Source organism: Anguilla rostrata, chromosome 16, assembly GCF_018555375.3.
Source record: "Anguilla rostrata isolate EN2019 chromosome 16, ASM1855537v3, whole genome shotgun sequence".
NCBI classification, from domain to species: Eukaryota; Metazoa; Chordata; class Actinopteri; order Anguilliformes; family Anguillidae; genus Anguilla; species Anguilla rostrata.
In genome coordinates, this window is record NC_057948.1 from 35212863 (window position 1) to 35238477 (window position 25615).

Here is a 25615-nt window from a genome sequence, read left to right on the forward strand (position 1 = left end):
CGCACTCTTCTACACCAACACACACAACCCCACACTCACACACACGACCAGGCGCACGTGGCCTCTAGATGCCGGAGCTGGACTCAATGCCATTTCAGTTCAGGACATTACCTGAAATAATATTTTCAGAAAGTTATTTTCAGAAGAGCTTATCTTCCTATCGCTTGATGAGAATGGAAGATAGACAACACACCTCTTTGGAGAAATGTTTTGAAGCATTGCATATCTTTGCTGATCAGTGAGATTTCATACAATTCCACTGAATGTAAGGAATGGTGAGTTTTTCACTGGATTAGATCAATTTCAGTTCAGCTTCCTGAGTTTATCAGAACTGATTGGAACGGATTCCGACCCTGCTAATTACCCAGAAGCCTTTTGTACTATATATAAAGAGAGTATGCAGAGGCTAAAAAAAGATGAGAAAAACGGCGATGGGTGGACTCCTAATGATAGGGCTTTGAGTTTGTCCCTGGCTGCCTGTTCGACCGGAACTCTGAACATTAAACGCAGCGCAGAGCGGGCAGGGAGGAGGCACCTTTTAAAACTCCGCTGGCGGGGAAACTTCACGCTTGCAGAGCTGCATTCTGGGTACGAAGAGCGCGGTCGGCCACAGCCGCGCGCACGCGGGTCGGTCTACGCGACAGGGCCCGTCTTTAAAGCAGCCCCTTAAAACCGCGCTGGCCAATCAGAGAGAGGTATCCGGCCTGTCAGCGGGAGCCTATAACAGGCCCCGATTCCCGCCAACTCCCCACCGCGCGCTCGCTCACTGGCCGAGACGCAGCTCGCCAAACACGCCGCCGCCGCCGCTCGGCTCCTTCATTCTCACCGCGCTCAGGAGAGCCCGCGACCGCCAAAGGAAAAAAAACAAAAACAAAACCAAAAAAAACCCCCCAAGCCTTCCAGCTTCAGCCCACTCAAGCAGCCCCGGCGCTCAGAGAGGGAATGTTCTTTTCCTCTCTCCGTCTGTTTCAGGAGAGGAGAGCGGCGAGGGAGCGGGCGGGCGGGCGAGGGAGCGAGCGGGCAGGCGAGAGAGCGGGCGGGCGGGCGGGAGAGAGAGTGAGAGAGCGAGCGGGTGGGCGAGAGAGAGAGTGGGCGAGAGAGCGAGCGGGTGGGCGAGAGAGAGAGTGGGCGGGCAGGCGGGCGAGCGAGTTCACTGGGAGACGCTGACGCTCCCAGGCGAGCTGGAGGAGTCCGTGCCAGCGGAGAGCTCAGGCCGTGCTGCAAATCCCTCCGGCAGGGAGACAAAGCACCCCCCCTGGCACCCGCCTGACCTTCACACACAGAGCCCCCCCCCTACCCTCCACTCCCCCCCCCCACCCTCCCACCCCCCCCCCCCACCCCCACCTCCCCCTCTCCTTCCCCCCCCTTTACCCTCCACTCCCCCCCCCTTTACCCTCCACTCCCCCTCCCCCTTACCCTCCACTCCCCCCCCCTACCCTCCACTCCCCCCCCCTACCCTCCACTCCCCCCCCCTCCACTCCCCTCCCCTCCATCCCCTCCCCACCTCCCCCACTCCCCCACCCTCCACTCCCTCCCTACCCTCCACTCCCCCCCTACCTCCTCCCACTCCCTACCCTCCACTCCCTCCCACCTCCCTCCTCCCCCCTACCCTCCACTCCCCTCCCCTACCCTCTCCACTCCCCCCCCTACCCTCCACTCCCCTCCCCCTACCTCCACTCCCCTCCCCCTACCACTCCCCTCCCACCACTCCCCTCCCCCTACCCCACTCCCCTCCCCCTACCCTCCCCCCCCCTCCACTCCCCCCTCCCCTACCTCCCCTCCCCCCCCTCACCCTCCACTCCCTCCCCTAACCCTCCACCCCCTACCCCACTCCCCTCCCCTACCCTACTCCCTCCCCTACCCTCCCACTCCCCTCCCCCACTCTCCCTCCCCCTACTCTCCACTCCCCCCCCTACCCTCACTCCCTCCCCCTCCCCTACCCTCCCTCCCCTACCCTCCACTCCCCACCCCACCCTCCCCCTACCCTCCACTCCTCCCCCTACCCTCCACTCCCCCCCCCCTCCACTCCCCCTACCTCCACTCCCCCCCTACCCTCATCCCTTCCCCTACCCTCCATCCCCCCTCCACTTCTCCTCCCCCTACCCTCCACTCCCTCCCTCATCCCCCTACCTCCACTCCCTCACCCTCATCACCCCATCCCGCCCCTCCCTGACAACCTCCGACCTGTGCCCAGCGATCACGGAGAACGAGAGCGCCGAAACTTCTGGAACAGGGCCTCCAGCGCCTATGCAGGGTTTAAAGCAGGGGCTGATTTTTAAGACTCTGCAGGTCCCCCAGTGACCAGGATTTAGAGCCCCCACTGTACAGAACTGCATCGGGGAGAGAGAGAGAGGGAGGGAGAGAGAGAGAGGAGGAGAGGGAGGGAGGAGGGAGAGAGGGAGAGGAGGGAAGGAGGGAGGGAGAGAGGGAGAGGAGGGAGGGAGAGAGAGAGAGAGAGAGAGAGGGAAGGAAAGAGAGTGCTGTGCCAACATGTTCTTTACCTTCATTAGTTCAAAGCAGCACACCGTGACCAGATTTCTTGGAATGAATGGAAGAGTCGGGGGGGGGGGGGGGGGGGGCTCGCTGCCCCACCCATACCTGCACAGCTGCTCATCAAAGTGGGACAGAGACAGAGGGAGGACCGTTGCTGGATGGGGAGGAAGGGACTATTCCTGGGGGGTGGGGTGTAGGCCTCAGTCCTGGCGGGGGGGGGGCACTTTGGAAGCTAAAGAAACACAGGACTACCACATACCAAACCCCCCCCCGCGCGCCCCATCCCAGGGAGGCCGCCCCCACTGTCCTGAACTCACCTAACCCTGTCCTCATTCTGTTTAATTAAAAGGGCCGGTAATGAGCGAGGGAGGGAGCGAGGGAGGGAGGGAGGAGAGGAGCGAGGGAGGAGGGGCGTGGTCCTCCAGGGGGGAGAGACGATAACACAGGTGACACTGATGAAATACAGACAGAGCCGTCGCCATGCCGATATATAACCCCCCCCCCCCCCCCCCACACCCAAATCCGCCTCCGGGTAATGTCCTTTATTAAACTGCGCTGCAGGGAGTTATTATTATTATTATTATTATGATTTAAAATAAGTTTTTTTCCTCCGTGGCTGGCGGGACGGGCCACAGCGCAGGGAGGAGGCCTTAATCACCCCACAGGGCAGAACGACTCTAAATTATACATTATAAATGATATAATAAATCATACAATGAAAATTATAGAGCGACAGGTGCTTTAAGAGCGACAGCTATATGCCAACCAGGCCCCCCCCCCTCCGAGCGTCAAATTAGCCAGCCCAAAATACGTACAGAGACCAGGACAGCAGGGTACATCCAGACTGGGCAGTACAGCCCCAGCCCAGGACCCCCCCACCCCCCCCCCGCGCCACGCTTCCCTGCTCTCAGGTGTGAAAGAACACTTTCATTCTCCCTTTTACGAAAAGTAAAACTTTAAAAATAGATAAATAAAATAAAATAAAATAAAACGCTCTGCATCAGCAGCTTCTGTAAGCAGCCGCGCATTATTCATGGGAGGGAGTGGGAGGCTCAGGGAGGGCTTACAGAAAATACCGCCTAAACACCGCCGGCACTATCACCCCCCCCACCTGCACCCCCCCTCACCCCCCTCCACCCCCACACGCTACACCGCTAAGAGCTATAAACACCAAAAAACCGCCGACCTCCTGCCCTCTGCAGAACAGAAGAGCTGCCGTCTTCGTAACGGAACGAGGGATGCACAGAGAGAAAGAGAGAGAGAGAGACAGAGACAGAGAGAATGAACAGGGCCCCCAGGCTCACTGCATCTCTCTCCCTCCCCTTCTCCCTCTCCCTTTCTCTCTCTCTCTCCACCTCTTTCTCCCTCACCCCTCGTGTTCCCTGTCCTTTTCTCTCTCTCCCCCTCCCTCCCTCCCTCTCTCTCTCTCTCTTTCTCTCATTCTTCATCCCTCCCTCTCTCTAATTAGAGTTCTATCTGCAGAAATGAACAGCCTCTCCATGAGGTTGTGACCATCCTTTCCTTCAGCCGCGAGACACAAATCCATCTCTGCGGCATTATTACACCCCCCACCCCACTACCACCCCCACCCCACACAATTCCATCCCCATCCGGTCACCCTCCCGCCCCCGATGGACCCAGACGGATTTTCAGGGCAGAGCTCCAGGGCAAAGGCTGACCCGACAGAAACACAGCTCTATATGTACAGCCCCGCCCCCCCAGGAAGGGGACAGGCTGCCCATCCACAGCTCACACTGTCCCACATGCAGGAGTCACCAGCAGATTCACAGATGTGTGGACAGCACACTCTGCACTAATCTGGGTTTTTATTTTCGAGATGAGAGATACAGACAGCAGACATTACGGAGATTATGATGGAGAAAATGGCACATTGATTAATGCTCCAGCGTCTGACTGAGAGCCAGAATGCTCACAGTCACACACACACTCACACACACACACACACACACACAGACACACAGTCCCGCTCACTCACACACACACACTCACACACACACACACACAGACACACAGTCCCGCTCACTCACACACTCACACACACACTCACACACACAGACTCACACAGACACACAGTCCCGCTCACACACACACACAGACTCACACACTCACACACACAGACTCACACACACACACACACACACACACACACACACAGACACAGACACACACACAGACACACAGTCCCGCTCACGCACACACACTCACACACACACACACTCTCGCTGCAAAGTGCCACGGCACACACACAGGCCTCATTAAGGGCGCTAATGTGGCCACCGCAGACACCAGATGTCCCGCCATCAGAGCCGCCTTCACAGGATCACCACGGCGATGAGCCGCCTTCACAGGATCACCACGGCGATGAGCCGCCATCAGAGCTGCCTTCACAGGATCACCACGGCGATGAGCCGCCATTAGAGCCGCCTTCACAGGATCACCACGGCGATGAGCCGCCATCAGAGCTGCCTTCACAGGATCACCACGGCGATGAGCCACCATCAGAGCCGCCTTCACAGGATCACCACGGCGATGAGCCACCATTAGAGCTCCCTTCACAGGATCACCACGGCGATGAGCCACCATCAGAGCTGCCTTCACAGGATCACCACGGCGATGTCCCGCCATCAGAGCTGCCTTCACAGGATCACCACGGCGATGAGCCACCATCAGAGCTGCCTTCACAGGATCACCACGGCGATGAGCCGCCATCAGAGCTGCCTTCACAGGATCACCACGGCGATAAGCCGCCATCAGAGCTGCCTTCACAGGATCACCGCGGCGATGAGCCGCCATCAGAGCCGCCTTCACAGGATCACCGCGGCGATGAGCCACCATCAGAGCCGCCTTCACAGGATCACCGCGGCGATGAGCCACCATCAGAGCCGCCTTCACAGGATCACCGCGGCGATGAGCCGCCATCAGAGCCGCCTTCACAGGATCACCACGGCGATGAGCCGCCATCAGAGCCGCCTTCACAGGATCACCGCGGCGATGAGCCGTCCTATCGTGAGCCGCCATCGCTAAGCAGCACCAAACCGCCAGGAGCGCCAGCATTTGGGGGTCCTCTCTGCCGATTACCGCCATGTGACATCACAGACCGCTTTATCCAACCGGCGGGCAGCCAGTGCCTCTGGGCACCACCAGTGAACGCCCACGGGTCGGTGACCCTGTTCCGGAAAGGTCCGGCACTGTCCTCCATTAAAACAGGTGCCCCAAGGGTGGAGGGCCCCGCCCCGCCCTGCCCTGCTCTTCTCCCTGCCCTGGACACACAGGCCGGGGGGGGGGGGGGGGGGTAAGGGGGGGCAGGTGGAACTAGGCCAGGGGGCTGAGCTAATTAGCTCCAGGCTGCGCGGCGTTTCATCAATAAAGGCTGCGCTCCGAGCCAGCGGCGGCCCGGGTACTCTAATACCTTTAGACGCCGCTACACTTCCCACCGCTCACTCCCTCATTACTCCCCCACCGCTCACTCCCTCATTACTCCCCCACCGCTTACTCCCTCATTACTCCCTCATTACTCCCCCACCGCTTACTCCCTCATTACTCCCCCATCGCTCACTCCCTCATTACTCCCTCATTACTCCCCCACCGCTCACTCCCTCATTACTCCCTCATTACTCCCCCACCGCTTACTCCCTCATTACTCCCTCATTACTCCCCCATCGCTTACTCCCTCATTACTCCCTCATTACTCCCCCACCGCTTACTCCCTCATTACTCCCCCATCGCTCACTCCCTCATTACTCCCTCATTACTCCCCCACCGCTCACTCCCTCATTACTCCCTCATTACTCCCCCATCGCTCACTCCCTCATTACTCCCCCACCGCTTACTCCCTCATTACTCCCTCATTACTCCCCCACCGCTTACTCCCTCATTACTCCCCCACCGCTCACTCCTCATTACTCCCCCATCGCTCACTCCCTCATTACTCCCTCATTACTCCCCCACCGCTCACTCCCTCATTACTCCCTCATTACTCCCCCATCGCTCACTCCCTCATTACTCCCTCATTACTCCCCCATCGCTCACTCCCTCATTACTCCCCCACCGCTTACTCCCTCATTACTCCCTCATTACCCCCCCACCGCTTACTCCCTCATTACTCCCCCATCGCTCACTCCCTCATTACTCCCCCACCGCTTACTCCCTCATTACTCCCTCATTACTCCCCCACCGCTCACTCCCTCATTACTCCCCCATCGCTCACTCCCTCATTACTCCCTCATTACTCCCCCACCGCTCACTCCCTCATTACTCCCTCATTACTCCCCCACCGCTCACTCCCTCATTACTCCCTCATTACTCCCCCACCGCTTACTCCCTCATTACTCCCTCATTACTCCCCCACCGCTTACTCCCTCATTACTCCCCCACCGCTCACTCCCTCATTACTCCCTCATTACTCCCCCATCGCTCACTCCCTCATTACTCCCTCATTACTCCCCCACCGCTCACTCCCTCATTACTCCCTCATTACTCCCCCATCGCTCACTCCCTCATTACTCCCCCACCGCTTACTCCCTCATTACTCCCTCATTACTCCCCCACCGCTCACTCCCTCATTACTCCCCCACCGCTGCCGGTCAGGAGCCACTCTCCCATCCTCCGCTCAGACGTTCAGCAGACGCTCCTCTGCGGGGCGACCGAAGGAGATTTGCAGAGAGAGAGCTGAGATAACGGCAGCACTTATTACAGTCATAACTGCTAGCGGTAAATACATAAACCAGCATAATGCTAAAAACATAATGTTCAGTATTATGGCGGGGGGAGAAATCGTATTCGCCATATGCGCAAACAGGGGATTATAAATGCGCTGGTACGAGCCAGACAGGTTTCTGCAGAATATTTATATTCTGTGTGCGAGCCGTTATTTAAAACGCTAAAATCAACAGCCCAGGGATGTGTGTCTGTGCCCTTCAGTCTGTGTGTGTGTGCTCTTCAGTCTGTGTGTCTGTGTCCTTCAGCCTGTGTGTGTGTGCTGTTCAGTCTGTGTGCGTGTGCTGTTCAGTCTGTGTGTCTGTGCTCTTCAGTCTGTGTGTCTGTGTCCTTCAGCCTGTGTGTGTGTGCTGTTCAGTCTGTGTCTGTACTCTTCAGTCTGTGTGTCTGTGCTGTTCAGTGTGTGTGTCTGTGCTCTTCAGTCTGTGTGTCTGTGCTGTTCAGTGTGTGTCTGTGTGCTGTTCAGTGTCTGTGTGTGTGCTGTTCAGTCTGTGTGTCTGTGCTGTTCAGTGTGTGTGTGTGTGTGTGCTGTTCAGTGTGTGTGTCTGTGCTGTTCAGTGTGTGTGTGTGTGCTGTTCAGTGTGTGTGTCTGTGCTGTTCAGTGTGTGTGTGTGTGTGTGTGCTGTTCAGTGTGTGTGTCTGTGGTGTTCAGTCTGTGTGTCTGTGCCCTTCAGTCTGTGTGTCTGTGCTGTTCAGTGTTTGTGTGTCTGTGCAGTTCAGTGTGTGTGTCTGTGCTCTTCAGTCTGCGTGTCTGTGCTGTTCAGTGTGTGTGTGTGTGTGCTGTTCAGTGTGTGTGTCTGTGCTGTTCAGTTTGTAAAGATGTCTGCCTGCAGAGAGGAGGGGGGGGCAAGATGTGAAAGTATGACTTCCTGTCTCACCACCACCCCACCGCCTGGGCTCCTGACCTCCACTGCGGGTGGTTTCCAAAGACAGCAAGGCCTGGGGGGGGGGGGGTCAAACTTACCCAGCTGCTGTGGACCTGCTCAATTCAGCATCACCCCCCTCCCCACCAGAAAAGGTCAAAATAACCAGGAAGGGGGGGCACCATGTATGGCCTACTTCACATAATGATAATAATCATAATAATTTTATGCGATTTGCCATTTCAGTTGGAAGCGATCCTTTCTTGAATAAGGGGGAGATAACTCTGTCACTCACCACACTCCAGATAGCATCACCATCCTTTTCACTGAGTTCTGAGCAGAATAATTATGAAATTTCTTCCCGGATTAAAGTCACGCGGTGGTGAGATAAGGCCATGCAGCAGAACCTCTCTGAGAAAAGCGTCCTCTCTCTGAGAGGAAGAAGTCCCGCCTTTATCCCCGAGACGGTCACAGCAAGGACCTTCTCCTCCCAGCGGGGGCGGCGACTCTCTCTCCGATTCGTCAAGGACAGCCTCAGCTCAGCGATTTTATTTAATAAAAACACACGTCAATATCAATATTCCCCCGTCAGGGGCACAGAGGACTCCTTCACTGTCCTGCTAATGCTAACTGACAGCAACAAAAAATAAATACATTTTTTTTTTTTAAGAACCGTGACAGAAACATGAAAATGGAGCTGAATTTTAAAAAAAAAAAGAAAAAAAAAAGAATGAACTCATCTCAAGATTCTAGAACACAGGCGGTGCTGAGGGATTCTGGGATGCTGCTCAGATGGGGGGGGGGGGTGGTGAGTCCAGGTACCCATTGTTACAGACGGCAGTACAATGCCAGCCTTTTCCTCTCATTAGACACCAGGCCTGTGTGTTTCCCTGCGTGACAGAGACGACGCTAACCCGCGCCACGCGTCCTCAGGGGCGGCCCGGCCAATCACACGCGTCCTCAGGGGCGGCCCGGCCAATCACACGCGTCCTCAGGGACACCGTGGCCAATCACACGGGTCCGTGTGCTCTCGCAGGAAGAGAGAACGGCAGGGCATTGTTGTGTTATAATGCCACTGCGTTGCACAATGGCACATACTGTACATACTCCACTCTGCCCAGTGCTGGCTACGCATAGAACAAAGGGAGCACACCCAACACTGTGTGTGTGTGTGTGTAAGTGTGTGTGTGTGTGTGTGTGTGTGTGTGTGTGCGCGCGCATGTGAGTGTGTGGTGCGATAAGGTCTTACTGTAGTGGTACATTCTGTGACAGTTGCAGGAAAATGGCCTTAAAAGGAGCAGTGGTGAGTGTATCTCCCTCCTCTCTCTCTCTCTCTCTCTCTCTCTCTCTCTCTCTCTCTCTCTCTCTCACAAGAGGGTGATGACCAAGTCTGACAGCTCTTTCCCGCCTTCGAAAGCCGGCCTAACTAACCGTGAATAAAGAATAAAATACAGCACCCCCAGAGAAGCTCTGCAAGAAACAATCCCCCCCCCCCCAGCCTCACTCTCTGGCCAAGTGGACTGTGATATTCTACAGTGATATTGTGATACTCTACTGTCATACTGATATTCTACTGATGTTGTGACATTCAATTGTGATACTGTGATATTTCACTGTTATACTGTGATATTTCTCTATGATACTGTGCTACTAGTAATACTGACACCGACCGATATGCCATTTGAATATTCCACTGTGACATCACAAATGGACTGCTACACCCATGAGCAGTCAGGATAATGGCAGTTGAGGAAATAAGAATCGCCATTACACATGCAGGTGTACATTCATACATACCTATGTATGCACTTATATCAAAACATTAATGTATATGTGCTTCCACATGCATGCACACACACACACACACACACACACACAATCACCCACATCAGATCTTAAACACACAGATACGTTCAAATGCCTGATAATTAGCAGAACAGGCCATGGATGAGCCAGGGAGCCGATATGACTCATCCAGGCCCGGAGAGGACGCTACACGAGGGGATGGACACTCATATTGTGATATGATTCATTTTCCAGAACACGGTGCCTGTAAAACAGAGACATCTTTGCACGGTCAATATTTACCCAGACATCACTTCCCCATTTGTTTCCGTGTTAGTGCGCCCCCTACAGACCACTCCACCAGCCGCCTGAGCAGAAACAAGCCCACTAAACGATCCACGATGACTACAGGCTGTGGGGATGTGAAACGACAGAGCAGGCATCTCTCCTGCATCAGACAAAATCACAAGATCCCCCCCCCCTCAGCAAGACCGTCGCCCACTGCACAGCACTGCACTATGACTGCACTTATTACAGCTAATGGAGACAGAGAGAGCGAAAGAGTGAGAGTGACAGAGAGAGAACGAGAGAGAGCAGGAGAGACAGAGAGAGACTGAGAGAGAACAAGCAAGAGAGAGAATGAGAGAGAGAGAGGAAGAGAGCAAGAGTGGGAGAGAGATGGAGAAGAGACAGAATGAGGGAAAGAGAGGTGAGAGAAAGAGAGCGTGAGAGACTGGTTAAAGATTCATACAAACATAAAGAGAGCGCCCAGAGAAAGCCCAGGCTGGCTGAGCCATCTCAGGCTGAGTGACTGGAACAGGAACTCTGAACCAAACAGAACGCGCTGTTCCCTCTCAGCAGCGCAATCAACAGGAGCCCCACAGCACCTGAGAGCGGCACCAGGGAGCTCTGCAGCAGCACCGTGGCTCCGCCCACCACAACTGCCAGCCGCGCAGGATTCCGCGTCCTCCTGGATGAGGGGTTTGGGTGAGGTACTGGCAACCCGGCGCGTAGATGGCGGGCCCACAGCAACGGGGTGCAGCCAATGGCATTGCAGGCGCCGTGCTCCCCCCCCCAAAATGCCACATAGACACACCCCTCTAACCTCCAGCACCTTCCATTTTTATCTCATCTGCCTTAATTTAAAAAATGTAAAAAAATCTTTTTCAACGTTTTTTTTTAATCACCTTTTTCCTCCCTATTGCATGCAAGAGTGGCTGTTATCGGGCCTGAGCGTGACTGCGCTATCGACATCGTGCTTCGCCAAAAAAGCAAACAGAGTGTGGCCGTACTGGACTGGACGTGTGGGAGGAGGATAAAAATGTTTGGGTGATATGGGCGTACGATAACTTTTAAAAAATGTGTTTTCTGTTTACTCAGGTTCCCTTTGCGTAATATTACATTTTAATCTAAAGATCTGAAACCAGTCACTGAGACAAATATGCAATAATAGAGGAAATCAGGAAAGGGGGTAAATACTTTTTCACAGCACTGAACGTTTATACAATTATATTATATTTATATTATGTATAGCAGGTATGCTAAGGTGTTTTTCTTCATATAGGTCTGTGGACACACGGAACCAGAATTGGTTCAGACAGGATTTGACCTCTGACCCCACACTGCAGGATTTGACCCCTGACCCCACACTGCAGGGGTTCAGAATTATGGCAGACAGAAAGGCAGAGGACCCCAGTGGAGCCTCAACTGCACAGCACACCGCTGTAGTCGTCTGCATATTTAGCCCGTATCGCAGCGCAGCCAGCGCAGACGGCGCAGACCCAAACCTTGCTGCGCAGACGCCAATCCCCCCCGGGCGGCCCGCCCCGCGACGGCGGCCGCTTTGAAACGCGGGAGAAACGGAGAATGCCACTCACACCGAAACTAAAACTCCCTGACAAAAACCCTCCCCGGCGGTGGATCTGACGAGCTTTCACACACGTCAGCGCTTTCCTCTCTTTAAATACGTTACGCATAAAGTGACAGACGAGGCGTCTCACGCCGTCAGTCTTCAGTCCGCTCTCAGCGTTTAACCACCGCCGTAACACTACAGAGGAGCAGCCAAGCCCCACGGACAGGGCCAGGGGGGACACCAACGGGACACCGTCTAAAGTACAGCAGACTGTGACAAGGGTTCGGTTAATGGGTAAAGTGTCATGTGGCCCAACCACCCCCCCCCCACGAGTCCTTTTCTCACCCCCGCCCCCCCCCACCCCCCCTTCTGAAAGAGAGGCAGAGAACACACAAGCGTATCTGTGAGCTGTGGGCCCACACACACACACACACACACACTCACACTCACACTCACACTCACACTCACACTCACACTCACACTCACACTCACACTCACACTCACACACACACACACACACACACACACACACACACACACACACACACACACACACACACACACACACACAGGGCTTAGCCCTCTCTCAGGGGGCGGTTCCCGGAAGGTTATCGGAGTTACTTTTTCCGTCCCCTTCTTTCACACCTGAGAAGGTGCAGACAAACAGGGCATGCCCAGGAGAGCCCGAAACTCACCCCAGAGCCAAGGGCGTGACTCCGCCGGGCATCAACGGGCACCCGGGCATTTCAGGACCTCCTCACATCTAAACCGAAAACAGCGGGCAGGACCAGACTCCCAGTTTAATTTATTAATTTATTTTTTTTTATCTGTAACTGAGTTCCTGAGAAAAGACTTATTTGCACAGTACAAAGAAAAAAAAGATTTATCAAAACAGCTGTTAATAAATCAAAAGACCGTTTCCATAACGATAAGGCTGCCAGCTGCCTGGCGGGACTCCATCCCAGAAGCGAGGACAGCAGACGCTCAGAAAACGTTCAGCAAACGTTCAGAAAACGTTCAGCAAATGCTCAGCAAACGCTCAGCAGACGTTCTAAAACTCGGTACTTCACACGAAACGTATTCTGAAAACACTGTGAAAAAATGACCATTTCTGAACTGCAGACTGTTTGATCTGAACTGGCCTTCGTCTGCAAAAGCAAGCACCGAATTCAACCGCCAGTCCTTTCACAAGCAACGATTCTAAGGGTTGCGTTTTTGATAAAGGTGTTTCTTTACTCAGGGTGACTCAACACAAAATTGCACACATTTCGTCCTTGTTATGAGATCTAGGTTAAGTGCGTCGGTACAGAATATGACACAGACTCAAGCCAGAAATCTAGAGGCCTCACTTAACCCTCTTACCTGGCTGCCACACACCTAAAAAACAGGTCTGTTATCTGTACTCTACAGGGAGCCATCATGTTTTTTAATATTTATTAATGATCGCGAATATGACAATGAATAATGTAAAAGTCATGTAACTCGCTCTGGATAAGAGCATCTGCTAAATGCCTGTAATGTAATGTAATGTAATGAGACTACAGCTCACATCCACTGAGTGTGTTTTACATTAGAAAGGAAATCCGCCTGTGTTCTTGTTCAGCGTCAGAGTCAGTTAGTGTGTCATTAAATATAACCGCCTGGTGTCTTCTCCGAATCCAGAACAGGGCAGGCACACTCTGGCAGGACAGAGCCACAAAAAACCGTGAAGCTTATTCTGAGGCATATTAATTATGCATATTAGCGTAACTGTCCATTTTGTTGGCAGATTTAGGCCTGGGAAAGAATTAATCGTTGACACGTTACAATTTTACACTGGTGCTGAGGCATCCTTTCACGCTACTGAGGAATTTCTAACCCCATTAGAAAGCAAATTTAAAAAATAAATTCAGGTAACTGTAAAAAGTAACTTTCTAAGAATACATTTCCTGGGATCGATCTGAACCTGTTACTTTATGGCTAGAGCATAACCTAGAAAAATTTGGTAGAAAAATCTAAGCATGTTCCAGCTGAACAAGAAACTGCTGCTTGTTACAAAGGACCACAACACAGCAAGGAAAGTACTGAGAGAGAGGAAAAGAAGCAGAAAAGAGGAATAATCACAATAAGTCTTCCACAAGCATCTCCAGAACAAAACGTGTCTACATGTTAGTGTACTGTTCACCCGACCACACCCCGGCATTGTAAAACAAGCACAGACCTGTCACAATGTCCAATTAAAACCCTAACTTTGAGCGGAACCCCCCCCGACCACCCCCCCCCCCCCCCCCCCCCCCCCCCCCCGCACTTTTCAAAGGCTTACCTTTCACAGCAGGAGGAGAGCGAAGCACACCCAGGTAGCTGACCGCGCTCCGCTCGTCTGGCAATCGCAACCCGCCAAGCTCCGCTACGCGCTAGCCTTAGCCACGCCCAGGGGGCCCGCCAGCCAGTCACTGATTACTCCGCAGGGCCCGGTCTTAAGCACGCTCGCGTCGAAGCGCTCGCTTAGGGGTAAACATCCCCGCCTGGCTCCGCCCACAGCGAAACACAAAGCCAGGACACCAGGGTGCACCCCAAGGACCAGGTCTCTGGGAGGTACGGCGCACTTAAATTATTTATCTATGCAAGACAGAGCAGCAGATATGCACGTAGGTCTCTGCCTAAAATGTTTATCAGTTTGGGCACTGCTTTCCCCTGAAAGACAGCGGGCCGTGCGTCCTTGCCAAAGGACACACAGACAGGGGCGGGAAATGGAACGGGCTTTACATCCTCCAACAGAAAAATATGCGTGGACACTAAATACCCTTAGAGTGGACACGTCACAGCCTAAAGGCCTTTTATTTAATTCCAGGCAAAAAGGGCGCTACTATCTTACATCATATCCGATTTACACACACAGAGAAAAAGGGCCGCTGTGCCTTTAAATCCCACAGTTACACCAGCACAAGCGCAATAATTCGCAAGGAAATTTAACCTAAATAAGAAGTGAACTGAAAGAGATTCCTTAATCTGAAGGGAATGAGAGGAAAAAATAGACAGAAAGACGGGGAGAGAGAGAGGGAGAGGTAGGGAGGGGGAGAGAGGCAGAGAGAGAGGGGGGGAGGAATGAGGGAGACAGAGAGAGAAAGACAAAGAGAGAAGGAGAGAGACAGACAGAAAGACAGAGGGGGGGAGAGAGGGGAAGAGAGGAATGGAGGGAAAGAGAGAGAGAGAGAGAGAGGGAGAGAGAAAGACAGAGGGGGGAGAGGGAAATGGAGGGAAAGAGAGAAAGAGAGAGAGACAGACAGAAAGACAGAGGGGGAGGGGAGAAGGAATGGAGGGAAAGAGAGAGAAAGACAGAGGGGGGAGAGGGAAATGGAGGGAGAGAGAGAGAGAGAGAGAGAGAGAGAGACTCCAGGTCCCCTGTAGTGGATCTCACACACTGGAGAGGATGCAGTGCAGCTCTAACAGCCAAACTGCAGTCCCCAGAATGTGCATTAGGAACGCCGTCATGGCGACAGCCGAGAGGCAGGGTAAAAATAACGGCGTTTCTGCTGGGGGTCCTCCGGAACGCGGGCGGGACAGCGGGTCCCCCCCCCCCCATAATCCTCAAAAATCTGGAGGGGCAGACGGACGCATGCCGAGAGGGGAATTCTGGGACGGCGCTAAGCCAGCGAGGGTTTCCACTGTGACGCGCCCTCCCTGGGAGTCTCTCCGCAGGACGGGCGTGGCTAACCCATGACCCAAAAACAGCCGCCTGTCACCCCCAGGGGCTATAGAGCTGCATGCTTCACTTTATCTATCTATCAATCAATCGATGCACTTCTCAATCCCTTTCTACCATTACATTGTACACAAAGCACTTCACTAGTTGGTTGCTTGGGCAGACGTGTTTTCCCATGGTAAGATAGTGGTGATCACATGTTACATATTATCCAATCACAGCGTCAGATATTTAAAGATTGCTCACTAAGGCCACACCCACTGCAGAGGCCTACGCCCCTGGGTTTGTTGTCAGGCTCGGCCGCGGTTGTCGGGGTAAACACTGGGCCTGCAGAGGGAAGGCAGACCCAGCCCTCGTCCCTGGCGTTCAAATTAACACTCGCACCTCCGTCCAAATCTCAGGGGAGGGGGGCAGGGAGGGACCGGGGGAGGGGGGCAGGGGGACCACCACTGAGACTGTGGGCTCACTCCAAACGCTTATTTTTTACCTTTTTACATCCTTTCCTCACTCGTTATTTACACCCAATGGAGGATGAAGGAATCAAGGAAGCGTGTGTTAGGCAAATGGAACATCGTTGTTCAGTCAACTGTCAGTTTGCAGCCATCCACACGACAATCATTTGTACATCAGGTATTCCAAAAAAAAAAAAACATCTGCAAAAGGATGTACTTGTGTTTCCTTGGTCAAGCGTCCTTTGGGAGCCTCCTAGCTCCCCCAAGGAGCCCTTAACGAGCTGGAATGTCCTTAAAGATGGCGGACCTCGATCGATCTCCAGGTCAGGTGAGCACCGAGGAGACGAGGACGGACAACATAAGCGATTGGAAAGAGCCCCCTGCGTACCCTAGAAGAACCTCAGACAACAGCCTAAACCACGGAGCCTAAACTACTGAGCACTGAGCCTAAACCACTGAGCCTGAACCACTGAGCACTGAGCCTAAACCACTGAGTCTAAACCACTGAGCCTGAACCAGTGAGCCTGAACCACTGAGCCTAAACCACTGAGCACTGAGCCTAAACCACTGAGCCTGAACCACTGAGCCTAAACCACTGAGCACTGAGCCTAAACCACTGAGCCTGAACCACTGAGTCTAAACCACTGAGTCTAAACCACTGAGCACTGAGCCTAAACCACCGAACCTAAACCACTGAGTCTAAACCACTGAGCCTAAAGCACTGAGCCTGAACCACTGAGCACTGAGCCTAAACCACTGAGCCTGAACCACTGAGTCTAAACCACTGAGCCTAAACCACCGTGCCTGAACCACTGAGCACTGAGTCTAAACCACTGAGTCTAAACCACTGAGTCTAAACCACTGAGTCTAAACCACTGAGCCTAAACCACTGAGCCTGAACCACTGAGTCTAAACCACTGAGCCTAAACCACTGAGCCTGAACCACTGAGTCTAAACCACTGAGTCTAAACCACTGAGCACTGAGCCTGAACCACTGAGTCTAAACCACTGAGTCTAAACCACTGAGCCAGAGCCTCTTAACGTATGACATTCACGACTAAATGCGTCACTCCATAAATCATTCAATCAACCATCATCCAGATGTATCCCTTTTAGAGTATGTTTTTTTTACAGTGACATTGGACACAAAGTGCTTCCCTATTGAGCTCTCTGAGCTGAATTTCCACTTTAGTTCAGACATTGGGGGAAATGGACTGGAAATCAGTTGAAGGCCCATCATGTTCTAAGAGGATTTTTCAAAACGTGGACTGAATCTGAATTCAGTTCCTTAACTGGCTGAAATGGAATTGACCCCCCCCCGACCCCGCCAGAAGAAATCAGGTGGTACACATCATCCAATCACATGTTCCCAAGCAGGTAAATACCCAATCAGCTTCCGTTCATAATGAAGCTGACGTTTTACAGCCAGGAGGAATGGCTACGCCAGGGCTGGCGTGTCTGCAGGTTTTCACTGTCATCAGTTACACCGGCCAAATCAGCTAATTACCCAAGTACCCTTTCGCTGGTTTAACCATGGATTAGACTAAAATTAGATTCATCATGCTGGGACACAGGAACAGTCTTCAGCTGTCAGTTAGGAACCAGGAGACACTGGAGACAGCCCTCCAGAACTATGCAGAATTTGCAGCTGTGCTTCAGTATTTAGCCCATGTTCAAAATCCAGAGCAACCTACAGAAGTAGTTCAGCGCCAGGAGTGCATTCAACACTGGCAGGGTCAATGATTAACCTCCGAGCGCCATGACAACTGGAATGTGTGCAGACAGTAAGGAAGAGACCACAGAGCATACATACATGCCCAGTACAAAGGGCAGAGCATACATCCAACGACAGCAATGCAGCTAAAATACAAGCAACTAAAATTATCTATATTTCTGGCTCCATTGCTGTGTGAGAGAGTGTTCGTGTGAGCCGACCAGGCAGTGAGAGTCCCCACATCTTACTGCACTTCATCTAAACCAGGGGTGTGCAGTCTCATCCGAAAAGGGGCTGGTGTGGGTGCGGGTTTCTGTTTCAGCTCAGCATTATGTCATCTGATTCCACTTATCAAGGCCTTAATTGAAGACCACGATTAGTTAATTTGTTGAATCAGGTGTCGTGGTGCTGAGCTGAAACAAGAAACCTGCACCCACAAAAACCGGCCCTTTTCAAATAAGACTGGACGTCCCTGATCTAAACAGTACAGACAAGACTCAATCAGCATTTGTCCAGACATTTGACAAACAAATAAACACAAGACCTTCCTTTCTTCAGAGACACAACTTCAACACGTTTATTTCCCAGGTGAATTCATCGAATGCTGTTCATGAAGAAACAAAAACGAAACTCTACCAACATACACACAGTTCAGCTCAGGACACTGATTGAATCCGTGCCTGTTTCATTTTTTTCTTCTTTTGTTTGGTCAGTTTTTTGTTTGTATTCACCTTAAGCACTAGCTGAGCTACGCTACGCAAGACTATCGCCAAGATTGCTCTTGCACAGGGCTGCCCAACCCTGTTCCAGGAGATCTACACTACAGTCCTGTACCTTTTCATTTCAACCCTAATTCGCCACACCTGATTCTACTAATTAGCAGCTCAACAAGATCTCTAACTAATGAGGTATGCTCTGTTAGGGCTGTAGTGAAATCCCATGGGATGGTAGACCTCCAAGAACAGGGTTGGGCAGCCCTGCTCTAGTTATTGAATGAGGTGTGCTCTGTTGGGGTTGTAGTGAAAACCTATGGGACGGTAGATCTCCAGGAACAGGGCTGGGCGGCTCTGCTCTAGCAGCACTAATGAGGAAGTGCTCTCCGCTCTCCACACCCCTCTGACCACCGTGTCACTCCACCTCAACCAGCCAATCCCCTTCCGCAACGCCACAGAGCGCTCATTCATCAGTGAAGAGGGAGGCGGTCCTTGAGTAAACACCTTCCAGTAGCTCTGAAGTCAAAACATATTCTTTTTGACCTGAAGTGGCGTGAGGTACTTTAATAATCCTGTTTGTCTCTCGGCGCAAACAGAATGACCCCCCCCACACACACTGCTGGGCCTCAAACTGCAGAGCACGTACCGCACCAGAGGTCATCCGGGCGGGCATTCAGGACAATAAATATAGCCGGGTAGGCATGCCGGTTTATTTTGGCCGTCGGTCACTCCTGTTCGACAGGGGGGTGGTTCCTGTCTCCCATTGTGGCGTGGGGGGTGGGGGGGGCTAAATTCGTCAGTCCCATCGCTGCGGCAGGGGCAGGAAATAGAACGTAGGTCTTTCAACGTGACTGCGAAAAACCACTGGAGACCGGCGGCTCAGGTTTGTGTTGGTTATGGCACGTAGCGGCGGTGGCGTGACTGGACAGATGAATGCCCCTCGAAGATTTTTACCCACAGTTGTGTTGGGTAATTTCGTAAACCATGTCAGCTGAAGCCCCCCCCCCCCCCCCCCCCCCCACCCCCCCCCCCCGCCCACAGAGTGGGGCAGAACGCCATGTAAGTGACTTCTTCATCACGCCCTCCCCAGGTTAGTGTTCATCAAAGGCTTCCAAATTTAGCCCCACACACATAATTAGGAGACAGGCCTGGCATTTAATTGTAGGCCGCTTCTGGCTACAAATTAGGCCTTTAACAAACACCTACCGGGGCTGGAGTTAACGTGTCTGGGGAGCTCAGCTCGGCGTTTCACCCCAAGTGCACCTGTAAAAGCGCATTCATTCCTCACGCGCGTCCCAGATATTCGGGGAGACAACCGGTTTCTGTACGTCTCCTTATGAAAGCCAGCTCGGCATGAATTATTTATGTGCCGCCGGTGGGTTCCGAACAGGGCAACAAGGCCGAGCGGGGGCGCCGTAAATCAAACGTCCTCGTGAAACGCGAGGTCAGGAAGAATCGCATGCAGACGCCGCTCGCCTTACTGCGCTCTCTGTGACGACAAGCAGACAGGAGCAGTGGATGTCAGAGAGAGTCAAACACAGCTTCAACTGACGGAAAAAGTAGGTCAAGACAACTCATAATGCGGACAGATTGAGCTGGGCTTGCTAAAGTGCTAAACTCCACCGAAGCATCAAAGATAACTTTTTTTTTTTAACGAGGGTAAAATAGATAATGCTGCAGGTTCAGACAGGTGTCGAGAGGAAGAACAGTCCTTTTGAAGCAGGACATTGGGGAAATGAGGAAATATATAAAGCCTTCAATTCCAGGGATCAGAAAGCCCTGGAGTCCTGGATGCTCTGAGCTTCAGCCAATAATTAAACATCGCTGACTGGCACACGTCCACACACCCCACAGACACAAAACCCCACACTCCTGCACTCACACCCCACACAGACACAAAACCCCACACTCCTGCACTCACACCCCACACAGACACAAAACCCCACACTCCACCAATCACAATCCACACACCCCACAGACACAAAACCCCGCACTCCTCTAATAACAATCCAGAAAGCGACAGACCCCAACAGCGGGCTTTACGAAGCCACACACACGCACTGATAAGTCACCCAGATCTAATCGCTCAAACTCGAACACACGGTGTGATAGAGAAGGCTAACGCAGCAGCGGAAGGTCCAGTGTAATTTGACTCCAGCAGAGTGAATGTGACTGCAGCAGGGATCACATGCGCTCCGTCAGGGTGAAGTGTACTCCGTGTCCCGTGCGGCACTGCAGTGTCCCGTGGCTTTGAAAGCTGAGGAGACCCACGGAACAGTGTGGCCTACCGTGCCTTCCCACGTGCCCCGGCTTCACTGTTTACTTACTCCGCCCGATGGCCCCCCCCCCCCGACCCCCCCCCCCCAGCCCCAGGCACAGTCTCAGGTTACACACACACACCCTGGAAACTGCCGATCTGCAGAAACCCGAGGTGATCCCTCCCAAAACATCGTCAATCAAAATAAGGGGGTTTTTCCTTGGGGTGATCTGCCAGTGACAAGGCGTCTCTCTCTCTCTCTCTCTCTCTCTCACACACACACTCTCTCCATCTCTCTATCTCTCACACACACACACTCTCTCTCTCTATCGCTCTCACACACACACTCTCTCCATCTCTCTCTCTCCCTCACACACACAATCTCTATCTCTCTCTCTCTTTCCCACATTCACACACTCTCTCCATCTCTCTCTCACACACACACACACTCTCTCCATCTCTCTCTCACACACACGCTATCTCTCTCTCTCTCTCTCTCTCACCACACACACTCTCTCCACTCTCTCTCTCTCTCTCACACACACACTCTCTCTCTCTCTCTCTCTCACACACACACACACTCTCTCTCTCTCTCTCACACACTCTCTCCATCTCTCTCTCTCACACACACACACACTCTCTCCATCTCTCTCTCACACACACGCTATCTCTCTCTCTCTCTCTCTCACACACACTCTCTCCATCTCTCTCTCTCTCTCTCACACACACAATCTCTATCTCTCTCTCTCACACACACACTCTCTCTATCTCTCTCACACACACACACTCTCTCTCTCTGTCTCTGTCTTGCTGCCCCATGCTGCAGTGGAAACTCCTTTGCGCAGACCCCTCACGTGGGGTGCCACGGTAAAGATAGTCTGCAAATATAACATCCCCCCCGCCCCCCGCCCTCCCTCATTCTGCCCCCACCCGCCTGGGAGCTCTCATCAGTGATCCTGGAACAGAGACCCCAGCTAATACCACTGGGACAGAGTGCACCCCCATACCCCCACCCCAGGGGCGTGGCCTAATGCTTTCCCACAGCCTTACACAAGCGGAGCGCCACAGCAGACAGCTTCAGCTTCTGTGCTACCGATGAGCATAAAGCAGCAGAGGGAGCTTCAGTGAGCAGAGTGATCATTTACCAGGCTAAACCCGTCCCCTCTGCAGGACCTGGTCTTTACCAGGCTAAACCCGTCTCCTCTGCAGGACCTGGTCTTTACAGGTTAAACCCGTCTCCTCTGCAGGACCTGGTCTTTCCAGGCTAAACCCGTCCCTCTGCAGACTGGTCTTTCCAGGTTAAACCGTCCCCTCTGCAGACCTGGTCTTTACCAGCTAAACCCGTCCTCTGCAGGACCTGTCTTTACCAGGTTGACCGTCCCTCTGCAGGACCTGGTCTTTACCAGGCTAAACCCGTCCCCTCTGCAGGACCTGGTCTTTACCAGGCTAAACCCGTCCCCTCTGCGCTGGTCTTTACCAGGCTAAACCCATCCCCTCTGCAGGACCTGGTCTTTACCAGGTTAAACCCGTCCCCTCTGCAGGACCTGGTCTTTACCAGGCTAAACCCGTCCCCTCTGCAGGACCTGGTCTTTACCAGGTTAAACCCGTCCCCTCTGCAGGACCTGGTCTTTACCAGGCTAAACCCGTCCCCTCTGCAGGACCCGTCCCCTCTGCAGGACCTGGTCTTTACCAGGTTAAACCCGTCCCCTCCGCAGGACCTGGTCTTTACCAGGCTAAACCATCCCTCTGTAGGACCTGTCTTTACCAGCTAAACCGTCCCCTCTGCAGGACCTGGTCTTTACCAGGCTAAACCCGTCCCCTCTGCAGGACCTGGTCTTTACCAGGCTAAACCCGTCCCCTCTGCAGGACCTGGTCTCATGCGCCGTGCTCGTCGCACAGAGCAACGCCAGAGCTCTTTGTGTTTCAGTGGCTTTCCAACATCACCGGCGGTGGGGATCAATTCCATTTCACTCATTACATTACATTGGATTAGATTACAGGCATTTAGCAGATGCTCTTATCCAGAGCGACTTATGCAGTTTTTGCATTCTTACAAAACATCAATTTATATAGCTGGACACACAGTATACTGAAGTGAGTCAGGTGGTGTACCTTGCTTAAGGGTACAATGGCAGTGTCCTACAGTACCTGGGAATGTTTTGGTAAATGTTATTTTTAATGTAATCAGGTTACGTTTTCAAACATGGCAACTTGAACAGCCTTGTATATAACTAACCCCTCAGACAGGTGAACGCACCTGAGGCCAGTCACCTTGCTCTGGAACAGAGAGGCCAATATTACCCCACCTGCCCAAATCCTGGGCCAGATACATGCCACCATTTTCATTTATTATCCTCCTGCTAATGTGGGACCATTTTTCCCCATAATGACAAGCCTACGCTCTTTTTTTAATGCAACAGAACACCTCAGCACCGTGACTGCAGTCTTGGCCTACTTTATTCGCTCTCCTGCAAGAGACAATTTACAGCCAAGTTATATTAAGCTTTTTTAAAAAAAGGACAGATTAGCACACATAACTGAGGAAGATATACCCATAGCCATAGTCTGAGCCCAGCCGCTTCACTGGAGATGAATGGCAGAGCACTGTGTGTAAAATACAGAATAACTGACGTAACATCACACAGCTGTGGGGACCAACTGCTCTTCTGCATACCAGAACCCTTTTTAAGTACCCACTGTTGCTCTGATGCATGGTTTGTTTGTTTGCAACAGATTGTACACTGACCTCTTGTCCAGTTCGGTCGTGTAGAAATTATTTTAATTTCTTTGATAGGTCAGGGGTTCCCAAACGCTGTTCCTGGAGATCTACCGTCCTGTAGGTTTTCATTTCAACCCTGATTTGGCACATTGGGCTCTACTAATCTGCAGCTCAATGAGATCTCCAGCTTTTGAATGAAGTGCGCTTTGGAGTGAAAACCTACAGGACGGTAGATCTCCAGGAACAGGGTTGGGCAGCCCTCGTGTCTAAGTACTCAACCAGCGAAATAAATGCCAAGTGAAAAGAATCGACATCAAAATAAAAAGTTAACAGGACGTTAAGCAAAGGCTCAGACGGTGAACGTGGCAGTTTGCGGACAGGAAGCGGGGAGAGGGTCTGGCCGAAACATCGCTGGAGCCAATCAGCTGCGAGAATTTACGAGCGCTTCGTGAACACCCCACTGCCCTCACGCTGTATGATGATGAAGGCCCTCACGCTGTACGTATGATGAAGGTCCTCACGCCGTACGATGATGAAGGCCCTCACGCCGTACGATGATGAAGGCCCTCACGCCGTACGATGATGAAGGCCCTCACGCCGTACGATGATGAAGGCCCTCACGCCGTACGATGATGAAGGCCCTCACGCCGTACGATGATGAAGGCCCTCACGCCGTACGATGATGAAGGCCCTCACGCTGTATGATGATGAAGGACTCAGGGAACACAGCGCAGCAATGAAACTCCGTATTACAGCACTGGGAGAGGTTTGGGATCAACTATGCATTCAGTTTCCAGTGGTCAAGTAGTTATAGTGCCCTAAACCTCCAAATCTAGAGAGGAACATCAGGGCATGTATTCATAAAGCTTTCCATGAGCTCTTATTCATGAAGCATGTCAAGAGTAGAAGTACTGACCTAGGATGAGTATGATCTTTTAACTCATAAAAGATAACACAATATAACAGCCTGTCGGTGACTCAGGGAAAAAGAGGAAACAAGCCAGCAAGATTCCTATTGGCTGTGACTCCTCTGCTGGACTTATTCCCACCCTCTGACACCTCTAGTGGTAGCAGCTTGCTAGTGCAGTGGTCAGTCCCTCAGGGGGGAGTGACAGAAGAATTGCCCTGTCAACTATAAACCAATTTGCTTTCCATGTGTAGGCCTACCTGTCATGAGGGGGGTCTCAGCATTATCACAGCTCATATGAGTCATACTTATACTCAATTCATCTCCTCTCTGAACAGGAAGGGAATTTTGGGGCTCAATAACAGGCCTGTCCATCAGACTGTGGACTCAATACTCAGCCGGACGTCTTATCTCTCTCTCTTCCCTGTTTCTGTTTCCCTGGCAACACAGTGTCTGCAGGCGTACACATGGGGTCAGCCATACTGGTCAGCGCTAAGCAGATAGGTCTGCTCAGGACATCCCACTGCTGCTGTGAGGTACGACATCGTGAGGGGTGGGGTGGAGGGGGGGGGGGGGTTGTGAGGCAGTTTTGATTCGGAGAGCACTAACGCCTGTCCTAGGAAACGCATGTTTCCTCTGTGAGGAACTGTTTGCGGAGAGAACAGAGGGATTTTACTGGCTTAATCTGAGTAAGACAGAGCATCCCCCATCCATCTCACAGACAAAATAGGTCATTATATTTTATGGCCCCATAATGTCTTTAGTGGTCTTCATGTCAGAAGAATGGAGCGTGTGATTTCAGTGCGCGCCGTCCGCGTCTGACCTTCCCAAGTAAAGTAACGGCTGTTCCTCTCACGGCCCGCAACGTTTCTGCTTTTTTCTCTTTCGCCAGCAATCGATACGTGAACCAGGCAGGGCTCGGACCTCAAGACTGGCCCATCAATCTGCCAGTCACCCCTGGGGAACATCTTCAAATGGCCAGTCATCTTTCAGCCTCAAAGAAACAGTCTGTGTCCCTTCTGGAATTCTGAGCCACAGGTTCCAATGGCTGGTGACAATGTTTCATTAATCTGCGTCAGTGTTCCATCAATCTGCATCAGTGTTCCATCAATCTGCGTCAGTGTTCCATCAATCTGCGTCAGTGTTCCATCAATCTGCGTCAGTGTTCCATCAATCTGCGTCAGTGTTCCATCAATCTGCTTCAGTGTTCCATCAATCTGTTTCACTGTTCCATCAATCTGTTTCAGTGTTCCATCAATCTGCGTCAGTGTTCCATCAATCTGCTTCAGTGTTCCATCAATCTGTTCACTGTTCCATAACTGTTTCAGTGTTCCATCAATCTGTCATGTTCCATCATCTCGGTTCTATCTGTCTGTCCAATGTCGGTTCCATCAATCTGCGTCATGTTCCATCAATCTGTTCAGTGTCCTCAATTGCGTCA

The 25615-nt window shown here is 52.4% G+C and overlaps 1 protein-coding gene across 1 annotated transcript in view; it reads right to left on the minus strand.

Moving 5' to 3' along the window:
- Positions 1-25615, minus strand: part of LOC135242646 (oxysterol-binding protein-related protein 5-like) — an 89671-nt gene that overhangs the window by 55256 nt on the left and 8800 nt on the right. The gene's annotated exons all lie outside the window — the stretch shown is intronic.